This window comes from Dermacentor albipictus, chromosome 2 (assembly GCF_038994185.2).
Source record: "Dermacentor albipictus isolate Rhodes 1998 colony chromosome 2, USDA_Dalb.pri_finalv2, whole genome shotgun sequence".
NCBI classification, from domain to species: domain Eukaryota; kingdom Metazoa; phylum Arthropoda; class Arachnida; order Ixodida; family Ixodidae; genus Dermacentor; species Dermacentor albipictus.
Window position 1 is genome coordinate 99384358 of NC_091822.1, and position 24244 is coordinate 99408601.

Sequence of the window (24244 nt, forward strand, 5' to 3'; positions counted from 1 at the left end):
ATGCTGCTGGCGCAGCTAGAGGTGAGGCAGCAAAACAGAGAGCTGCGTCATGAGCTGCAGCAGCTGAGGCACGAGGTACAGGTCATGTCTGAGCGGCTACATGAAATTGAGTCTCTCGACAGGACCCGTACCGTGCCTCAACCTGCCCAGCGTACGGTGCCTGTAAGTAACCCTCGGCTGCCTGCCAACAGCTTGGAGGAGCTAGAGGCAGCAGAGGCAGCGGTAGATGACGAGACTGTGGCTGCCACCTTGGTTTGTACTGTCCATTTATTTTTAATCGTAAGGCTATGTAACATGTAGATGTTCTGTGCTGTTTTATGAACCATGCTGTCGGTTCTATGTTAGCTACCTATTAAGCATCGCACACACTGAAGATTTTATAGAACTAATTATTTTTTCCTGCTGTATAGTTTCTAATGGCATATCTGGACTGCGCCTACATTCTTTAGCATCCATCTAAATGTAAGTGTACACTAGTATACCAGTGTGCCAGTGGCTGCCAGGATCAAATGTGTGAGCTTAAGCTCAGCAACGCCATAGCCACTAAGCTACCTTAGTGGCTTGATCTCTCTGTAGAGATACATTTATGACTCGAGAATAGGTTGTCGAGATGATAAAAAGCATTGCTGACACAAAGGGCAAACTGTGCCAGCTTTCTGTAAAAGGACGCAATGTAGAACACTTGTGAATAAATTATTTTTGTTGGACTAGTTGATCCATTGTGAATGTTAAATATCAGTATAAACAAGTGGGACACGGTACAGAAAAAGAGGGGCGGTAACTGTATTTTGGTCATTTTATTGTGCAGTTTTCTGAAAAAAAAATTGTTTGAAAATTTCACTACAATTGGATATGTAATCAAAATAGCATTTGCAGAGTCTACTGTACAGGCAGTTGAATTGCCCCATTGCTTGCACACTAACCACCACTATCACATTTTTTTTCTGTTGCTACAAGTCCATGAAACAAACTCCTCAACTATGTAGTTTCATGCAGTGATTGAAAGCATTTTCCAGAACACTAGCAATTACTTTAGGGATGTAAGCACACATACACTGCAGCCACTGTTACTTTTTATTCCGCTACTTGCATTTTTCAGCACCTTGTTTTATCTGCTTCTATGCTACATTTTGTATGAGTATTTATTATGGGCTTATTTTCCATGCCTGAATGACAAAGGTTAGGTGGGAAAGTCGGTCAACTTGCAAACAGCTCGAACCATTGAATATGAACATCCATGGTGAAAACAAATGCCAACCATAGTGAACAAGGCTCCCACAAAGGGGTCACAACATTGCTCTAAATATTTTTTCACCTTGGTTGCCATCTGTTGTTTTTCACCATGCTTCTTCCTGATGTTAGACCTGCAGTAAATGTAGCGTTGACCAAAATAATGTTGTTGATGGGGTTAGATGTTCTGGCTTCTGTGTAGAAGCCGAAACGTCTAATCCTTTCGACAAGCAAGTCAAAGCAAGTGTCAAACCTTCCAATGTCGTAAGTGGCTACCTTCTGTGCCATGATGTGATGGGGGAGAAAGCTGAGCCAAACCTGGCTGTAAAACATCTATTGTAATAAATTATTATGCGCGCTCCGGGGTTTGCCAGTATAATTCTGGGGTTTTAGTGTCCCGCACTTTTACTTAACAGGATAGAAAACTGCTCAGAACATGAATTGAGAAAACCACACTTATGAAAATATTTCCTATCCTGCTGGGTAAGACGAGCCATCTTTTTCTCATTAAACATGTATTCATATTCTTCATCCTTTGCAAAAAGTCGTGGAAAATGACCTTTGACTCCTCATGCAGCAAGAACATAATCATAACAGCCCTGAAGAGGATGGAAAACTTGGTCGTGTTAGTATTCAGATATGATAAATGAGGAACAGCGCACTGAAAACGGAAGATGAAAGGAAACGTAGACACACCACAACTTCACTTTCAACTGGAATATTTATTGAATGAACGAGCTAGTACACACTTGAACTGCATATGCACCTGCAAGGCACTGAACAATGCATGACATGCATTTACGGTTAGATTAGGTGACACTAAACAATAATGAATTAACAAAAAGCCAGTTTGCTGCTTGGCTATAAACAATTTGCGTGGTCTACAGCGGAAGTTGTTTTTTTGTTGGAGTGCTATAGAAGGCTGGCTAATGCATTCTGGTCCTGCTTGCTGTATTCTATAAGCCTCACAAATTTGACATGTCAATTGGTCTGGGTGGCGAAAAAGAATCTAGGTCATTGTGAATTCTGCAGAGCACCCATAGTAACGGCAATGCGTTGCCAAGTGCGAGGAGCAAACAGTGCCTTTCAGTCCATTTTGGTGCTCCCTCATTTGCACGTTTACACACTGCACTAATTGTCCCACGTACACTTGGCCACACCTGAGGGGGATGCTGTACATGATTGCAATGGTGCAAGGCATAAACATATCAGTTCGCCTAACAGGGCAGACATCTTTCGCATTTGCACCTATTTCCACATGTTTTCTTACCACTGCGCAGACACTACCCACTTTTTTTGCTAAAAAGACCACATCTAGGTCATGCCAAGATCCCACCTTTTTCAGCCTTTGCAAAAGCTGGTGGAAGGGTGGCATAATGGCTACCTTCTTTTTCCTTTGGTGAAAAGAAAAAAAAAGTTTCTTTTCAGACCAAGCAAATCGTTGATAGCAGAGCAGCACGCTGGTTTTGATTTTTGTTAATTCATTATTGTTTGGTATCATGTAAGCTAACGAATTGTTCACTGCCTTGCAGGCACATGTCCAATTCAAGTTTGTATTAACCTATTTGTTCAATTAATTTTCCAGTTGAATCTTCCCGTTTGTGACGTGTTTATGTCTCCCTTCGTTTTCAGTGCGCTGTTCCTTATTTACCATGAATCGGAGAACTATCGCGTGACTTTCCATTAGTGTACATGGTTCATAATATGTTTATTAGTACTGAAGTGCAGTCCACTTTTTCTGTTGTTTCTTTCATTTAGAATGTGCAGACAAGCCTTTGTTAGTCGCGAGTATAAAAGTGGCGCTGCCTTTATTTTCGATGAGTTACCGTATTTACTCGCATATTGATCGCGCTCGCGTAATGATCGCACATCAGAATTTTGTCATCAAAATTAGATCGTTTTGTCTAGCTAACGACGATCGTGCTCACCATCTGTCGAATGCTGTCAAATGCTATGCAAACGACTCTTGAAGGCATACCAAGTGGTCTGCACACGCCAAACATCCTTAAGCAGATGCCCCATATTATCATACCATTCATCACTTTCCGCACTTCCATGAAAAAGAAAAGCTTCAACCAAACTTGCTTGGCTTTATTATTTTAGGCTTCATTACGGTTTACCAACAACAAAAAAAGGCGCCTTTCGTTTCTTCTCGTTTACACTCGTGGGCAGGCAACCGCAACTAGTCTCGAGCGGCAAATATAGTGGCCATGTTTACACTAATACATTAGAAGTGTACCCTATTCACACGCCGACGCTTGTAATATAGCTGAGATATTCGCCTACCCTTAACGGAAACATGCCGCATTAGGATAGTGAAGACAAATGCAGAAGTTTCCGCAACATGCCTGCCATGTGTTTCTATATCACTGACGGCTACGCGCACCCATCTGTTTCTGTGCCCTCAAAGTGGACTCGGCTATGTTATTGTCGCAAACTTGCAGATATTAACGATGTTATTCATTACTGATAAAGAAGAAACTCTTTCAATGCACGTAATAGACTCGCAAGAAGAACAAAAATCTCATTCGGTGCGTTCGGCTTGCTCCGCCGGCCGCCATATTTGTTTTGGTGTCCCACACTGTTACAGTGGCAGCCGCCTGCTTGTTGACCTGTTGTCATCCCACAGCAAACGCAGGATGAAAAGAAAATTATTTTCGTGAGAAATTTACCCCCGCGCAATGATCGCAGCCCTGAATTTGCTACACTTCTTTTGACAGGAAAGTGCAGTCATTATGCGAGTAAATGCGGTATTTGGCTTGGCAAGTCTATCGACAAAATAACGACAACGGGGGCCAACCAGCCATGACGCAGGCGTAAGGTCTGGCAACGCTAACTTACTGTACCAGCTTTTTATTTTCCAAAGTGGTTGACAAGGTCAAAATGTAGATGGTTTATCACAGTTGCGCTCACTCCTGTGAAAGTAGAATGATGGGTTGCTTTCATAATTTGCAAAGCGGGCTATCTGCATCGCTCTCACTTCTCGGGGTTGTGTTGCTAGAGGAGGGACTCTTCTTTTCTAGAGGCTGCTCAAATAGAAATATTGTTTACAAAATATCCACAGTAACATTGCTGAGAGTGAGCATTTCGTTACAGTTTAAAGAAATTAAGTCCCTAAAGATAGATTGTTAGTCCATTTAACAAAAATATGAAAATCTGGAGATATCATGTTGGTAAGTCAGTAGCTGTTTTGTGCCACAAATGTGTATTTGTCTTTCCTTCACACTGATGTTGCATCTCCTAATTAAGCACTGCAAATTTGCATGTTAATAGAACTGGTGCGCTTACAGTAATTTTAATGATGGTGAAAGCTTGGCAAGGTAGTTACTATGAAATAAGGTTACAGTACTAAGGATGATCAAACGGAAACATGAAATGTACTGAACAGACAGGTCTGATACACTTCGTGTTTGTCTTCCAGTAACACAGGTGTTGTGGAGCACATTTACAATTAAAGAGCACTGCCTCACAACCTTCTTATAGCAAAAATGTCTTGCTTTGCACTCGGCTAAAAATTATATTCTAGCAGTATTGGGCTTTTTTCAACATGAAGACACTGCCACATAAGTGCTCATTTCCACATTTCTGACATTTTTTTTCCAGCGCAAGCACCTTCAACAGATAGGAGGGACGTCTCTGCGTGAGGTGGCATTGAATGCCATGAAGGCTGTAATGGCACATCCGGTGAAAGTGCTTTACAGCCTTCATGGCAGAAAAGGCAAACGAGCCTTCATTAATTTGAAGCTTTGCCGTATAGTCACAGGTAAGGTTTCTTTGGCCATCTTCTTGCATTGTTGAAGTCTTGAGTATACAGCCGAACTTTCCATTGAATGACTTGCATAGCAAAAGATTATATCCTCTACAAAATCTTATGTTTCATATGAATTTTGAACCTCTACATTGAACGAATTTAGGCGTCCCCATCAGCTGGTGTCATTATTTCCTATGAAATCCACATAGCGCACCCACCACGGCCATCGCAGATGTAACGAAGAAGTGCTCTGGTGCTAGTGCCAATGACAGCGTAGGTGAATTGCTTGACAAGCATACTGATCGATTGCTAAACTAGTGCGTTCTCTAGTAATACATAAGTGGGCGAGACGGTTGATGAATATGTCTCGGTTGGTAAAAACATTGTATAATGATCACTGATGACATCAATGTTATTTTAGGGTGGAAAAACGGGAATGCCAACGAAGGCAACAAGGATGAATATCCTGTAAATGGATGAAGAATTTTGACGGCGAGGAAGGTGCTAGCAGCATTTGATGGTCTGCAGCTTTACATTGCGTAGCTCCTGCATTTTGCCGCAGAACATGCTCTGAACCTCGATTCAATAGGGTCCGCTGCAGTTGCTCATTCTCTCACATAAAGTGTGCGCTAAAGACTTAACAACTTATCACTAAGTCTCTTGAGTTCATAATGATGGTTTTTGTTTGTTCATACGTTTGCCTTGCTCTATTCTGGGTGATCTTTATGGTGCACGATATTTGCAATGAAGTTACTTAGGATGAAGGATTTTGAACGTCTCAAGCACAGTGTATGTTGTATGTACTATTTGTGGTCTTTACGTTTGTGTGCAGATGTTGTCGGTGAGAAGGGCCACGTGGACGTGGTGGAGGCCCAGAGCTTCTTAAAGAAGTGGTTGCCGGGGTCTGTGGACAGGGGTGGCGGCAGGAAGAGGCATTGAAACGTTCGCAGCAGAGCCCAATGATCCCTGCCCTCGGGACAGGAATCATTGCTTGACCACTGCTGCCCTCTCCTTTCCCCACCCTTGCCCTCGGAGCCCTGCTACGTCCACCGACCTCAGTGGTCCAGCTGCATCCACTGCAGACATGCAGTTCTGCACAAGGCCTGCAGCCATCAAATTTATAAATAAATAGGTTATTTTCATTTACGATTTGCTTGCATCTGCAGGACTGCCTTCCTGCATTTATTTCCATCACGTTTGAGCTAATAGTATAGGCAGTAAACCCGCACACAAGTAACAGAATGGCTGAGCACAGGCAATGCTGGAAAAACATTGGATACAATATGGCTGAGCGCCGGCTATGCTAGACAACCATTGGGTACAAAATGGCTAAACACTTGCTATACTGGAAAAACATTGGATACAAAATGGCTGAGCACCGGCTATGCTGGAAAAACATTGGGTACAAAATGGCTGAGCACTGGCTATGCTGGAAAAACATTGGATACAAAATGGCTGAGCACTGGCTATGCTGGAAAAACATTGAATACAAAGTGGCTGGGCACTGGCTCTATGCTGGAAATACATCGGATACTACAATGCCAAAATGTAGGGCCAATGTTGGCTTGAACATTGGCTGGACCTTGGATCGGGTTCCATTTTGCCAAAATGCCAAGATTGGGCCAACATTGGCACCAATTTTTGCCAGCATTGGGCCATGCTTGGTCCAATGCTGGTGTGCTGCCTGGGTGGCGTCAAATTTCGGCACTGCACATGGTTTCTTTTCTGGGAAGTTTCCAACTTGAGCCTAAAGGTGCCATGCACTGGCCTGGCTGACTCGGCGTTACAGTATGGAAGGTAACTCAATTTTCTGATTCACAAAAAGACTTCCAAAGCAAAACTTGCTTTTTTCATGGTTTACTTTTTCTTTCAATATGACACAATTTCTAAAAATTTTACATTTAAACCACTTCAGTGCGTTAAAATCTTCACATTTCCTTGCATCCTGGTGTCTCCACTTTCTGTGGTTACTAGCCAGACCTTTAGTTGCCTCTTGTAAGTGTGAATGGTGCCCGGTTTTGTTGGCGTTAAACATTTATCCATATTATCGGTTTGCTTTTCTTCTTTTAGTTGTTTTTCTTGCGCCGTGCGTTCACGTGCCGGATGCTCTTCGGCGTTGTCGTTCTTCGCCTTCCAGCACGGAATCTGCCTCGGCGCGCGCACTCTTTGTCATCTGCTCCTGACCATCCCGATCACCGCACCATGTCATGCACCACACATCACACTGCGCCAGCATCCGTGTATCTACAGGCTCATTGCATGTGGTTCCACAGGTGTTGGTACAGCCCAGTCGCAAACATTTCATGCCCCGAAAAAGCCGCAGAGCCGCACCACTTCTGTGTAAATAGCTAGTCTATCTCAGCGTGTTCTGGTCAGTAACTCGAGAGGCCTCCCTCACTGTGGTGTCAGCACGGCACTAGGATGCGATAGCTGCTGTCACACGGAACTCGGTTTCCTCGCTCCTCGAATTCCCAACAGTGTCTGTGTTGTGCAGCCTCTCACCGGGCCACTGCCTGCGCCAGCATCCATGTATCCACGGGCTCATTGCATGCGGTCGCACAGGTGCTGGTACAGCCCAGTCGCAAATATTTTGTTTTAGGATCAGGCTGCAGAATCATTCCATGCTGCAAAAGAGAAGTTCCTCCATTGCCTGACCCTTGCCTGAATGTTTCATATGTATTGGTTATTCTTTGTTATGTGTTTGTTCCTTGCTTGATTTCTTGTTTGTGTTTTGCTTTCTTTATGTTGCAGGCTCAAGTAAACGGAATCCTGGAGTTGCTGCTCAATTCACCGGTTCTTTTGCATATCCTTTAGTATTTGTCGGCTTTACAACTGTTGTGTTGGTGCTGTGTTACTCGCATGTACTTCCTTCGATGAAACGACTGGAAAACCTGACCATTGCAGCGGCACTCTCGGCACCACCTGCCTGCTAGAGATCGCGGTCCTCAGGTGGCGGATTGGGGACCTGCTATTGCGCATTAAAGCAACGGTGGTGGTACTTACACCTCGCAGACCAATAGACCTTCCTTTTCTTCACAGATTCCTTTAGGTAGCCGAGCTGAACTTTGGGTTGCAGAACCAGCGTAAATTGCGGAGCTGAATAAACCTGCTGCAGTCGTGTTCCCTGAACTTGTGTTCTGTTTCTTGCGGCATTGCCATGCGGCTACAGCGCACCTCGCGAAAACCAATGAAATTTTCTGTGCACTATGCTAATGACGTCTTGCCTGCACTCCTTTGATCTCTCCAATACATATTTTTATTTCACGACAGTACTTATCTGCATAATAATTGTGACGAGTATGTGCCATTGCATGGAATATTACATGACACAAGGCAGCAAAGATAACTGCCAGTTAAGGTTGCTGCTTGCTTTTTAGGGCATCTCTACACATTGACCGCTGGTATGCACCCTGCTGCACCTTAGCTGCCTGAATTTCAGTTTATTTTGCTGTGCATTGTTTTGATGGAAGCTGTTTACGTAGGTCACCTTTTCTATCTAATGTAGTTACCACGCCGAGACATTAAAAAGGAAAGGGAAACATTTGTGGCATTTTTGTTTTCTGTGGAAATGCTGCAGCACGGCTGTGGCATAACTCCACTTAATGTGTTATGCACACGTAGCAGGTGTTGTCAGCCCATCTCTCTTTCTTTCATGTGTGCCGAGATAAAATGTTGTAAGGCCCGAATTATTAAAAGGGGTATACTAAACTGGCAACCCCTTGAAAGGCACTTCTATCAACGCACCACAGTTGCCGTGAAATGCACATACTGGCACCAGGCACTGCTATGCCAAGAATATTTTTTCAATGCACTCGGGGCAATGATTTGCAACATTTAATGCAGTGTACAAGCCTTGCGTTAACTTCGTTCATGCGTTCCATATTGTAGCTTGCGCATTTACTTCAGGAATGTATATTAATGTCAATGCTTGCCCACTGACGTAACTTGCTATCCTACATGACAGCGAGGGTAGGTTATGCATTTCTTGCAAAAGTACCTCATAGTATTAGAGCTTGTAAATGATTTTTTTATAAGTCAAGCTCTGTTATAGAAAGCAATTATAACTCATTGCAGTTGAATGGCAGATATTTGCCATGTATTTGGTAGTTTTGCCATCCTCTGAGGTACATTATTTTGAATATAGATTTTTTCGTTGACTGGCACATTGAAAGACATGCATCTATGCCATTACGCCCAGCAGTGGCTGTCATGGCACATAATTTTAGTGGGGCTTAGAAATAGTACGCCCCAGCATCATAGAATACCCAAAACGTCATGCTCTGCTTGCACTTTTTTGACAGCCCAGTGTTTTTTTTTTGTATGCCAGGGTAATGGAGGGCTGGCATAGGTGTCAACAGTTTCCAGTGTCGCATGGTTTCGCGATGTTACAAGTGCACTGAATTTTGGTATTTGAACAATAGGTCTATTATGGGCTGGAGTGAGCCACTTCCTGAGCAATGGTAGGCTAGGTGAGAGTATGGCAAGCCCTTTGCAGATTTGTAGTATCACACAAATACAAAGTTCCAACTGTGTTTTTAGCCCATTTTATTGTTTCATTGAAGGGGAGTTCGGGACAACTATAACAATAAGTGCTGTCCTCACTCCCTATGCGGAGACTTAAGCTATGCGGCGTAGTGCACCAGCTGAAGCAGCTCGAGTTTTCATTGAAAACGCTGTACTTATGCACAGCAGCCCAGCAGTAGTAATTACAGGCACGAATCAAGTTCACAAACTAACTTCTATGTGCAGTTCCTTGGCTCAGCGGTACAGCCCACTATAATTTCCGACAGTGGTGACAAACAGAACAAAAGAACACGCGGATAAAATGTTCTTTCAAATCGACATTATTCTAGTTTTATGAACGAAATAGCAAAATGTAAGGCTGTGCTTCATGCATGCAAATACAGAATAAAAGCAACATGCTATCATAAGCCAATACACAATACAAAGCACATACCAACATAAGCAGTGTCATATAATACATTAAGCAATAAATCGAAAGCAGTATTTCTTGTGTGTCAGAGCTGAATGTCTGTCACGCTTGCTGAAGCAAAATAAACATGTTTCCTGTAGAATGTTTTTTTTAGAATTTGTGACGAAACAGAACTTAAACTTGGATTTTCTAAAATTTTCTTCCAATGAACGATGACAGCTTCATTTATTGTTTTCATTCACAAGAAAGCCTGTTATGTTTGAATTGAGCAAAACGAAACTGAGCTGCAAACCAAAATAAGTTTCTCGCCAATGTTTCTTAATAAAAGCAAAAGATCTTTACAATAAAGAAATTTCGCTGTTCCAATGTAATAGTTAACATGTTACCCACCCCTTGAGGCAGTGGCCGTTCGTGCTGTACTTTTAAATAAACTGATAACCATTTGCTCTTTATACATACCGCCGCATTTTCAGCTTCACAAACAAGAATTCCACACATTAATGGACCAGTTACCCGAACCATATCTTGTGCTTGGAGACTTAAATGCACACAGCAACCTGTGGGGCGACTCGCGCTGCGACGCAAGAGGTCGCTTGATTGAACAGTTCCTTTTTTCTTCAGGTGCATGTCTTTTGAATGAGAAGGAGCCCACGTATTATAATGTGGCAAACAAAACATACTCCTCAATAGACCTTAGCATTGCATCTCCTACTCTTCTACAATACTTTAAATGGAAAGTTATTAAAAACCCTTACGGGAGTGACCATTTCCCTGTAGCTCTATGCACACCAATGTCTAATGAATGTCCCCCACAATTACCTCGCTGGAAAACTGACTCAGCTGACTGGGAAAAGTTCAAAAAACTTGCTTCTTTATCCTGGGACGACATGAGTGCTTTAAGCATAGATGCTGCGATTGAATATTTTACGGGATTTCTCCTTGACACCTCCACCAAATGTATCGCTGTAACAAGTGGATTGTCCACAAAACGCCGTCTTCCGTGGTGGAATGATGAGTGTCAAATAGCGCGTAAGAAGCAGAACAAGGCATGGCGTTTACTTCGGGATTCTCCGACGGCAGAAAATCTAGTCAATTTCAAGCAGGCCAAATCCCAGGGTCGAAGAACGCGGCGACAAGCTAGAAGAGAGAGTTGGAGAAAGTATATATCAGGCATTACCTCTTACACGGACGAAACAAAGGTTTGGAACAGAGTTAATAGAATAAAGGGTCGACAGTCTTACTCTCTGCCTTTAGTGAATACTCAAGGCGACAGCATGGAAGATCAGGCGAACTTTCTTGGCGCACATTTCGAACAAATATCCAGCTCGTCGCACTACTCTGAAACATTCCAAAGGTACAAAAGGCAAATAGAAGGACAACCATTAGAACGGAAAAGCACAAAATACGAGGCATACAATAGACCGTTTTGCATGGCAGAGCTTCAGGCAGCCCTAAACAGCTGCAACCAATCTGCGCCCGGATCTGACCGCATACTATACGAAATGCTTAAACACCTGCCGCCTGAAACACAAAAAACCCTTCTTTGTCTCTACAATTCTATATGGTCGTCCGGCCGCATTCCCTCTGCTTGGAAAGAGGCCATCATAATTCCTATTTTGAAACAGGGTAAGGACCCTTCCTTGGCAAATAATTATAGGCCTATAGCACTGACGAGCTGCTTATGCAAAGTTTTTGAGAAGATGGTAAACAGCCGCCTGGTCCACTATCTAGAAATAAACAAGAAATTAGACCCATATCAAAGTGGTTTCAGAGAAGGCAGATCGACGACAGATCAGCTTGTGCGTATGGAAATGTACATCAGGGATGCCTTTGTCCACAAACAGCTTGTATTATCAGTGTTTCTTGACATGCAGAAGGCGTACGATACTACGTGGCGCTTCGGGATCCTTCGGGATCTTTCTGCAATGGGTATTCGCGGCAACCTGCTGAGAATAATTGAAAGCTATCTCTCTGACAGGACATTTCGTGTTAGAGTTGGCAACGTGCAGTCTCGACCATTCACACAAGAGACAGGTGTACCGCAGGGTGGAGTACTGAGCTGTACGCTATTTATTGTTAAAATGAACTCTCTCCACACCGTATTACCTCGCACACTCTTCTACTCCGTCTATGTAGACGATGTACAGATAGGGCTCAGGTCATGCAATCTTAGCATTTGCGAGAGGCAGCTTCAGCTCGGCTTGAATAGACTCTCAAAGTGGGCGGACGAGAATGGTTTTAAATTGAACCCCCAAAAAAGCACATGTGTCCTATTTTCAAATCGGAGAGGTGTATTACCACAACCAGACATTAATCTTAATGGAGAAAGACTAACTGTTAGCCCTGAACACAAATTCTTAGGTGTCATCTTGGACACAAAGCTTAACTTCGTTCCGCACCTAAAATATCTTAAAGAAAAATGCCTCAAGACCATGAACCTCCTCAAGTTGCTCTCTCGAACAACCTGGGGCAGTGACAGGAAGTGTCTGCTGAGCCTGTATAAAAGTCTCGTACAATCACGCCTCGACTACGGAGCCGTGGTGTACCACTCCGCAACAGAGACTGCACTAAAGATTCTTGACCCAGTCCACAACCTCGGTATACGACTGGCAACAGGCGCCTTTAGAACGAGCCCTGTTGAAAGTCTCTACGTTGAGTCCAACGAATTGTCCTTACATCTACGCAGAACATTCCTAAGTTTATCATACTACACTAAGGTAAAATCAGACACCGAGCATCCATGTCATTCCATAGTTAGCGACCTGTCCGCTTCCAGACTTTACACTAACCGCCCACGTATTAGAACTCCTTTGAGCTTGCGCTTGGAAGCAATGGCAGAAGAAACAGACATCCATATCCCAGAAAATATCCTTATGCCTCCCACTCGCCTTCCACCTCCTTGGGAATGGCAGACCATGCAATGCGATATCTCTTTTGTCGAAATAACAAAACATGCACCAGAGGCACACTTACGGTCACACTTCTTCGAAATCCAAGCGAAGTACTGCTGTGCGGAATATTATACAGATGCTTCCAGATCATCTGCTGGTGTCGCGTATGCAGCTCTTGGGCCATGTTTTTCCACCTCGGATTCTCTAAATCCCAACACAAGTATTTTCACGGCTGAGGCGTACGCGATACTCTCCGCTGTAAAACATATCAGACAAACAAATCTCAATAAGGCCATCATTTTCACAGACTCATTAAGCGTAGTAAGGGCCTTAATGAGTTTTCGAAAACATAAAAACCCTATTTTTAATAATCTATACACAGAACTATGCTTAGGCTTAACATACAACCAAAACATAGTCATATGTTGGGTGCCTGGCCATAGGGGTATAAAAGGTTATGTAGCTGCTGACGAAAGTGCAACGTCAGTCGCCTTTAATGAAACGGATGTGAATAAACCCATAGCAGCTACAGAACTTAAGCCATTCTTACGCCACAAACTGAGGAAGCACTGGCAGGACCAATGGGATAATGCAGTAGAGAATAAGCTACACGTTATCAAACCAAAATTAGGCAACTGGATATCTGAAAGAACAGCAAGACATAAGGAAGTGCTTCTTTGTAGGTTGAGAATAGGACATACTTACGCCACTCACTCCTACCTTTTGACGGGAAGCGAACCTCCGACATGTACCAAATGTAGCAAGAGGCTTACAGTTATCCATGTTCTTATACAATGCACAGAAATAGAGGCAGAAAGAAAAAAGCACTTTCCCTCTGCTTATCTCCAACACACACCGTTACACCCAGCATTCTTTCTCAGCAATGAACCCCTTTTTACTTTTCAATCAGTATTAAACTTTTTAACTGAAACGGACACCTTACAAGTGATTTGGCCAGGCTACTTGTAGCACGGCCACCACCTGGAGGTCGTAGCTGCAACGAAACCATTATTTAGAGCACGTGTCTCCCAGCCCTTGCTTTCAAGGCCTTGTTGAGGCACTAGTGCTACAGATTCTACATATTTTACTGATCATCCCTATCTCGTGGAACATCTATTGTCATCAGAGAAACGATCAATCACTGTCATTTTTAATATGTAGATATTCTTATTTTATTCACTTTAGAGCGAATAAGTTTTAGGTCCTTTTACATCTTCATTGCACCACATGCATGTTTTGCACATTTTAATGATTATTTTAGGCCACTATACAGCCGTGTTTTATTACTTCTCGCAATTAAAACTCACATATCATTGAGAAGCACTGATCATCGACTTGGCGCTCTTTGGCCACATCTGGCCCTTGCGCCAATAAACTCTACTAATCATCAATCATCATCATGTTACCCAGGCAGAGCTGTTAAAAAGCAATTTAGGCTCGTTTGCATAAAGCACAGTGAAGTTACAAGCAACTGAAGTTGAAAGCATTCGTCAACATCTCGTACTCCATTAAAGACCAACTGCAACAAAGTTTCACTTTTCTACAGTAATCGTGTATTAGCGGTAATCGGTATATAGCGTTAAAGTAATCTTGGCAAACCTGCTGTCCCAGTAATGGTCCAGCTTACTCATAAGCAGCTTTGAAATAGTACCTGTGCAGACAATGTGTGCACCTCGTGGTTAGCAGACATGACCTAAATATAAGCATATTGCCTTCAAGACTTTTCGTCATGCAGCAGGCAAACCTAATCTAGGCAGATATGCCAACGACCTGTGCAGTCTCTCAACATTCTGACGTATGCTCAACTGCCTGCACACAGTAATGATGTTTTCTGCTATACTATCATAGTCACATCTGTTTATGCCAGACCTCCATCTTCTTCCATCTTTCTTCAAATTTGTAATTTTGCAAGAAGGTTGCTCTGTATATGCACTATCTCAATGTAGGTATTTTAGCAATAAAAATGTCGCTGCAGTTGGCGTTTTAGGAAGCTTAAGTTCAGGGCCTCCTTTACAAATACATAGGAACAAAAATTTTTCTCAACAACCACTGCATAGCTTTGTTGCCAATAAAAAAGGATAAATATCGACTGACAGTAAGAAGCTGCTTTTTTATGTAGGACATTAACTTAATGCAATATGGTAGGGAACTGAAAAAAGTTTGAGTATCAAATTTACAACTCTGACTCGGCAATACAACCTGATATCGCATTTTTTTTATTAAATCCACCTTATAAGACATCTAGTGATGAGAAAATTGACTTATTAAACACTGCTCTCCGATAAACCTGTCTCTAGTGAGTAGGAATTGCGCAAAAACCTCATAAACATTGTAACAGTTCCACTTAAGCAGCAGGAGCAGCATTTTCAAATTTGTCTGTGCTAGGAGCTCTGACAGATGTGATCAGACATCACAGAACTGTGATGTCTGTTATTTGTGCAAAAATAGATGCTTGTTAACCTTCTGTTTCAATTGTTTTCAAACTAACCAGTTTTTGCAAATTCGTGCAAAAATTCGAGAGGAATAAAAATTCTGCCTGCTCGAGCCACTACAATTTGCCTATATTTTACGAAGCCAACAAACAGGCTCATTCAACAATTTACGTATGTTTCTCACATGCAACAAATGTCATTCAAGTTCATCCAATGGTTATCTCAAGAAAGCATTTCTGTGTTTTACGTGTATTTGAATAGTGAAACTGGAGGTTGCTTCTACCTAAAGCTTCCTCTCAAGCTTTGCACTCTGAGTAGTTTAAAAGAACTTGTTGTTGGGCGAGTTGGTACATATTAGCGAACATTGTTTAACTGCGCGAACAAACGGACCACAGAGACAGCATGGCACAAGGACGGGCGCATACCTGCAACTAAGTTGCAAGTCTGCGTGCGTCCTTGTCCCATGCTGTCTCTGTGGTCCGTTTGTTCGCACAGTTAAGCAATGTTCGCTTTGCACTCTAAGGCTGTGCATTTGGTAAGAAACTTTCGCACTGAGGGCTGACATGGCCATTGGCCTGGCAGGCTGCACAGTACAGAATTTTCCAATTCTAGACTGCCACATGGCTGCCATTCTGCTCTAAAAGCAGCCCTGACGGCAAGACTCAGTGCCCTGGCCAGGGCCTTTAGGCCAGCTGCCCGGGACACATGGTATCCATCAGCGCCGTAGAATGCTGGCTTCATGGCCCTGGCTTTTGCAAGGAACCTGTCCTGTAATTGTAAGCAGTATTTATTAGCACTTCTGTTAGCACATGAACATTTTGAAGGTAATCCTACTCAGCAAAATGAATCGAACATGCTTACTTGAGCTGGTCAACAGAAAACAAGGAATGCTTGTCAGTGGTGGCAGCTTTACACTAATGGTAACTGGCTTCTTCACGACAGCATTAAGTTCCTTTGTCAACACCTTGGCACCATTCTGAGGTTTTCCTTGTTAGCCCACTTTAATGTTACCTAGGATCCTCGCCGCAAGGCATGTGAAAGGATTAGCTTTTGGAGATGTTGTTCGTATGGATAGTTTCATAGTCAATATGCATGGAACTGTGCGCCTATCATTTTGAAAAACGTAATTTGCACAATTCACAGAAATTATAAACATGCCAAAATTTAATTTTGTGTAAACCGTGCTAGTATACTACAAAAGTAACATTTCACTTTGATAAAGACTGTGCCATAGAATAAAAAGAACAATTAGTACATTAAAGCATCAAGAAGAAAATATATGCAGGGGTTTCTTGGTGTTCACAAAAGGGTCATTAACACTGGTTCATGATTATAAACAAAAGAAGCTTTAAAGAATGTCTACAGGGCTGCACCACCACTGCACATTTGGGTAATTATGCACCTCACTGAGATGAATGCTTTAAGTGGAAAGTGGTGGCAGCAGCCACTGAAATTATGTTTCCAGTGTAAGCACAAGAGTGATATTGTTCACTGAAGTAAAGCCAGCGTCATAGATCTATGGAGTCTGTCACATAATTATTACTATTAAAGCTGATTTTGTTAAAACTACACTGTTTAAGGGACGTAGACAAAGTGGTGTTTTCCAAATGCACTAGCAAATTAGTTCACTCTTCCGTGAGCAGGACCACACTAATGTGAGAGATCTCACTAATACCTCTGTTAGATGGACAAATTTTGAGTGAGTGCACTTCGGCATTAGTGTCACTGGCAGGCTGCCAGATGGAAAGGTTTATTGATGCTATGGAATGCACTTGCCAGCAGATGTGCTTTAGAAACTCGCTTCGCTTGGGTTCTAGTTGTAGCCTGAATAGCAATTTGTCAAGAAGAAATAAATAAATGCTCAAAGAAGTGTTGGCACTAATAGTAGGATCAATGTTTCCTGATTCTTAATGTTAAGAGGGTCTTTCAGACATCACCGAAGCCAAAAATGCTTCAAATGTTTGTTTTCGGCACATTCTGACTCATAATTTTGAACATGTTCCTTGATTGCATTTGCTCAAAACAAATGAACTGTGTTATTGGTATTTCTTTGGCATTTCTTTTTCTCAAGGCAGACGTTCTTGTACATGAGCATCTTTTTGTGATAAAACAGTAACCATTCTTAAAACTCAAAATGCTGAGAAATATATCAACCCTTATGGCTTCATAGACCATCATTGTGATGAATTGCGAATGACACTTTGTTTCGTCGTCTAGCACTACACCACCGAAGTGACTTAGTGAAGAGAAGTGTCACAAAATTTGCTCATCTGACTGGGGTATAAGAATGCATGACACGTGATCAAAGTGATATTAAGTCATCCACATCAGTTTATATTCAAGGCTGTCTAGATGTCAGAAGCTAATGTGCAAATGACACAAATGTGTGTCATTATCTCTATAATTTGACTATATATAACACAAATTACTAGCCAGATCTACTCAATCTGAATTTGCAATTTCGAATTTTCGCACACCTATGGTAATGCGATCATATATATAACAGACATATACACGACTTACTTCATAATTTATGCAAATGACGTTTGTCATTGCTGCCACGTGCTTCCTTGTGAATGCGTTGACACGCATCCTCTTCCTTCAGTTTTCGCCTTCATTGAGGCAAGGGGGAATGGCGAACCAGAAAACCTTCCTGGCTATTGCGGCCGCACATTCCACCACATGCTGCATAATAATAATAAAAAAAATGTCGCAGAACATGATGGCACCAGCATTGCACATTCTTCTTGGCATGCTTGTGATAAAAGTGTATGTGCGGTAAAAAGTACTGCACTGAAAACACCGTGGTTTAAAACGGTGCTGTATGCGGAAGATGGCACATGCCTCCCACTGCACAATGAAACATGAACGCGGGCCACACGTGCATTGGCTCGAACAATGCTTTCAAATTGCATTTCCCTCATAAATTTGCATCATGGCTCCACGTTCGTGGAGCCATGATGCGTACTGAACAATGCGCGCACGCAGAAATTAAGTGGCATTGCCGATGTCGCACGTCGCAATGAAGCCTAGCTGCAGCTAATCTAAATTGCAAGGCGTATTTTCTTCATACGCTGATGGAAGTATTTCAATAGCCAATGCATCATTAACAAAACAGTTAATGAAGGCGCGCACACGTGCACTCTACACACCATAACATATACGCAATTGAAACAAGAGATTTCATTGGCGCGACATACGGCGTTTAACTAGTGCAACAAATGATATGCAACGAATTAACTTACCTTGATGTTGTCCGCTATATCGTCTGCCGCTTCATGTGTTGCTACATCATTGCCGCCGATGTAGACGGCGATGAAATCCTGGCCGGGTTTTAGCCGCTCCAGCGCCTGCATTAAACGTGGCGCGCGAGCACCTCCAAAACTAAATGCGCACGTGGCACACTTTACTCCGAGGTATAACCTCGAGTCATTCAGGAATTTAAGTTGGCTATCGCCAATGAGACAGCTGCGGAGCAAATCTCCATTCATGGCCGAAGAACAGGCGACGGCCATCATGCGCTCGCTGCAGTGGACTCTCAGTCCACTGAGAGAGTCCACCTCTCTCTCTGTCTCCGTCGCAAGATGGCGGATGATACTTTATCGGAACTCTATCTCTTTCTTTCTCTCTGTCGCAAACTGGCGGAGGCCACGTGAAACATTACTGATGTCGATGGCAATGATTAGAGTGTGCAAAAATCAGCAAGTTGACTTTCCTGCAAACCTTTTTCCAACAAACACTCGCGTTCACAGACTGCTTTTCTCGTTTTAGATACTTTCAACCGTGCACATTGCAGCGACGGCGCACGGTCACCACAAAGGCTTTTCAAAAAAGTTCTGTGGGAATGTCCCACCCCATTATAAGGTCCGCATTGCGCAAAGAGAAAGGGACAAACGAAATAAAGGAAAGGCAGGAACGAGAGCTGAATGGAAATAATAGTTAATTTTGCGAACATATGGTAGAGGTTATTTGGTTGGAAAAATACTTGCTCGCGAATGTGCATTAACATTTCTGCACAGTGTTCATTACCCAGCTATTGAGCGAATGCAGCTTGTGCAGCAGTGGTGCCCTTTGCAACACACACTTTGTTTAAAAAGGTGCTGGAAAGGTGCACAATGTCCGACCATTTCGTGCACCCCCGGAAACTGGTTCGGAGTGGTGCAGACGAATCAAACAGTCCTACACCTTAAGGTAACAACAAAAGAACTAAGCACACTGCCACTGCATGATATAAGCCACAAATTATTGGAAACCCAGGGGATATATCCCTCTCACAGCGAAACAGCTATCCAACAGCTCCCCTGCCACTGCCGTCAACCCTACATTTTTCACAAGCCTTCATGCCCAGTACAGGCTTCAAAAATTTTCAAAAGCAAAGTGCTAAGCAAGAATGAGGCAGTTGCTCCTGGACATGGCAAATCACAGCCAAGTATATTCTCCAAACCAAATGTTTGACTGTCAGTGGCAGAGCTGCAATATAATGAACATTCTTCACTGACATTGTATTTGCATGTTGCAAACATTGCCCTGAGCGCAATAACATGTATTTTTAGCATAGCAGTGCCTCGTACCAGTATGTCCGTTTCACAGCAACTGCGATGTGTTCTTAGACGTGTCTTATGTGGTTAGCAGTTTCAGATACCCCTGGTAAACATTCGGGCAGAATGCAGCAATTAATCACAGCACAAAAAACAAACCAGACAAAAAAATAACCAGGTGGGCTGATACAGCACGTGTCGCGTCACGATTATTATGCAGATAACTACTGCCGTCAATAAAATATGTTGTGGTGAGATCAAAGGAGTGCAGGAAAGACTTCATTAGCGTAGTGCACAGGTAACTTTATTTATTTTCGCGAGGTATGCAGTAGTCGCATGGCAATGTCGCAAGAAACAGAACACAAGTTCAGGGAACACGACTGCAGCAGGTTTATTCAGCTCCGCACTTTACGCTGGCTCTGCAACACAAAGTTCAGCTGGGCTACCTAAAGGAATCTGGGAAAAAAAAGGAAGGCCTGTTGGTCCGCGAGGCGCAAGCACCACTGCCGTTGCGATAATGTGCAATAGCAGGTCCCCCATCCGCTACCTAGTCAACGGGCTCTCTAGTAGGCAGGTGCTGCCGAGAGCGCCACTGCAATGGTCTGGTTTTCAGCCGTTTCATCGAAGGAAGTACATGCGAGTAAGGCAGCGCCGACACAACAGTTGTAAAGCCAACAAAAACCAAAGGACATGCAAAAGAATCGGTCAATTGAGCAGCTACTCCAGGATTCCGTTTCCTTGAGCCTGCGACATAAAGAAAGCAAAACAAAAACAAGCAAGCAAGCAAAGAACAAACACACAAAAAAGAATAACCAATCCACATGAAACATTTATGCAAGGGTTAGGCAATGGAGGAACTTCTCTTTTGCAGCATGAAATGATTCTGCAGCCTGACCCTAAAACAAAATATTTGTGACTGGACTGTACCAGCACCTGTGTAACCACATGCAATGAGCCTGTGGACACATGGATGCTGGCGCAGGCAGTAGCCCGGTAAGAGGCTGCGGAACACAGACACTGTTGGGAATTCGAGGAGCGAGGAACCCGAGCTATGGGTGACAGCAGCTATGGCATCCTAGTGCCGTGCTGCCACCATAATGAGGGAGGCCTCTCAAGTTCCCAACCAGAACACACACCCGAGAGAGACACATTATTCGCACAGCAGTGGTATGGCTAAGCAGCATTGCCAGGGAATGAATTGTTTGTGACTGGGCTGTGCCAACACCTATGCACCCACATGCAATGAGCCTGTGAATACATATATGCTGGCACAGGCAGTGACCCGGTGAGACGCTGTAGAACACAGACAACAATTAGAATCGGAGGAGTAATCAGCCTACGCAATGGCTGGTGGCAGTTATTGAATACTAACGCTTAGCTGCGACCATAAGGAGGGATGACATGGAAGTTCTTAAATGCCACACAGCATTGCTGAGCTAACATTTCAGCTGCGAGCTGCTGCAAGTCATTCTGTTTCTGCCGCCTCAGCGAAAATGTTAGCTATTTTAGCTATTGTGGAATTGTTCCTCTCTCTTGGTATGTTATCAAACAGGTGACCGAAACCTAGGAGTAGAGATTCACTCCTGGAGAGCTGATGGACATGTCTATGAGGGCACTGTGATGTCTCTCTCTGGGTCGTCAGTTTTGTTGCGCACACTGCCAGCAGGACGTCGGCCTTGTTGGCAGGCAGTTCTGTGTACAGCCATCTCCTGCTGGACCCTTGTGGAGCACCATGGACCCCACTGAGCTGCCTTTTTCTGGCACTCGTGAGATGTGAGCACTGTGCGCTGACCTGTAGGCGAATTGTTTACAGATAATTATTTGAATAAGTACATATTCATATGGGATGAAATCATAAGTAAATTACGTATATCTGTAAAGACGGGCTTGCCATTTGAGAAGAGGGAGACGAATCCTCCCGTCCCTCACTGGTATGCTCTAACAACGAGTCATGGTCATTGCCGAGACCATACACGACATTGTCGCCCGGACTGTAGGGCCGCTCTACAGAATGCAGATCAACTTCCACGTGACTTTGCGGTTCAGTGCAGGCCTCAGTGATGTTATTGAGGATGCCTGCAGAGCATGATTGAGTGGCACAAAATTTGTTTGCCAAGTCGCAAAAGTTCAGACGGGTAACAGGAAATGCATCATGCAACAGCCATTTACCCGCTGCAGTCTCTTTGGCTTATGCGGTTGCCTCTGCAACAGCTGCGACATTGGAAGCAGCAGTCCTGCAGTCTTATTGAGCCCTCCTGCAGGAGATGCCCAATTATGTACCAAGTGAGCAAAATATTTAAAACAACGTTAATGGGCCATGAGAACTGGTAATCTTATTTCTACATGCATAGTAGCTCACAATTACCATTACATGAACCCCAAAATACACTCTTGAAGCAACGCTATAAAGAGAAACACCACATCAGCTACGAGTGACAAAGTATTTTGCCAAAAAATGTGTTGTCGTTAATCTCGCAATAATATATTTACGCAATACCACGTTTCCAACGAACCCAACAAGCCACTCCTAAAATATGTCGGTCACCCCGAAATAAAATGGAGGTCGCTTCATCTTTTTTAAATTTCGCGCCGAAAACCTAACGCCGTTGCTGTGACGTCACGGTTTCCAAAGCATCCATATTTGGGTGGCTGGCTCAGTAAAATTTCACGAAACTTGCTATATTTATTGTTTGACCCCTTAGAAACAGTGGAAAACGCGCCATGCGGTTTAAGAAAGAGCGCGAACTTCAAAGTATCAGATTTCTGCCGGGCGCGGACATGCGCGTGACGTGTAAAAGCTGCCTCTTCGTTACTATTGCCTGCTGTCAGAGAAACTCATTACAACCGAATGATCCTCGCCACACACAATTACGCCGCCCGCTGCTAAAACAAATTCTGCGCGACGTACCACTTTTCAAGCAAACGCATTCAAAGTGCCAGTACATTAATATTCGTTCATGGAAATATTTCTCTATTATATGTTTATCAGAATTTAGTTTTTCGCAATGTCAGGCCTAAACATCAGACCTTCGCCATGTGTACCATGCCTACACGTGCATCACAATTACACGTGCACATGGCCTCGCTGTGCGCAATGCTCTCAAGAATGCGCGCTTAAGATAATTAGATCGCAGTAATAAATGAGCTCGATAAAATGCCTGCACATGTCTTCGTTATAACACTGCACTTATTAAGTGGTCAGATTTTGATGCTTACCTGTGAAGCCAAGGCTGCAACCGAACAAGCAAAATTACGTCCTCTATGACATCGTTATTCGAAGCTTGCGAGATTTGAGAAGCCTCCGGCTGTATCGACATGTCGCTCTCTGAAAAGTTGCTAAAAGCATACATCTTCAGGCAAAGCAGGAAGATGTCCTTGTGCGACACCTCCATATATACCATCAGTGAGAATGAGGAACCATGATGTCGAGCAGTCAGGCTTCGCAGTGCAACCCCCACTCATGGCAGACACGCACGTCGCATGTAGAATATTTGTTTTAATAATAGTCTAAATTTATTATGCATATGTGTGCCATTTTTTACGCATCTTTCGGAAATTTTGCAGGTTTGGCAGCATGGCTAAAGTCATAGTGTCGTTCCTTTGTTTCTCTATTAGAGGCGGGAACTTGGAGTGGCGCCCTCTCGTGAGTGACGTCACGGCCATGACGCCGCTTGCTGTTGCTCCGGCACGCGCGGCTGCCGCGCCCGCTCGTTCCCTTCGTGTATGCTTGGGGTATCGGTGGCTTGAGCCGTACTTATTTGTGCATATGTCGCATTCTTTCTGCTGCCATGCCTGAAACAGTTCCTTGTTCAAAAGCGCGTGAGTCGACAAAACTTGCGGCTTGGATATCGCAAGCTATGTAGCGATGAAGAGATCTACTGGCTTTGCAATGCATACATGCGCCGCACCTGTCCATAAGTTTTGCGTAAAAAGAATGTCTACAAATTTAATACGTGAAGTTGTGCGTGGTGTTTTGCTAAACACTTAACATTACCTCAGTATTTCGCTATGAGAGACATTGCATTTTACATGGAAGAAAGAATATTCGTATTTGGTGTGAGCATATGTTATGCGTGTTACGAAAACACCGCCAAGCGAAGCTGTCATCATGACTGCTATTAGTCTGGTGAGTTGTTCTAGTGAAATATGACCACTTTACTAATGCGTAAAAGAAAGAGTTAGGCGAGCATTTCCTAGGAAAAGGTTTGCTGCCACTTTCACCACTCTCTGAAGCAGGCCCCCATAAAACGAATTGCACATAGCTGCTAACACGACAGCGCGTAATGTAGAGTGTTTACACAGTTAATTCACGAACACCCTAGTAGCAATCACCTGAAAGGAAAGTTTCGTGGTTAAGATCGAGAGCAAATTATTTGCAAGCGATGAAATGTTTTCTGGTGGCACTCAATAGCCTTCATCGACAATAGAAACTTTTAGCGTCTCCGGTATTCCGGCAAGTGCGGGCGTTC

The 24244-nt window shown here is 43.4% G+C and overlaps 1 pseudogene; it reads left to right on the top strand.

Annotated features, from left to right (window-relative positions):
- Positions 1–24244, top strand: part of LOC135915906 (uncharacterized) — a 34035-nt pseudogene continuing 9791 nt past the window's right edge.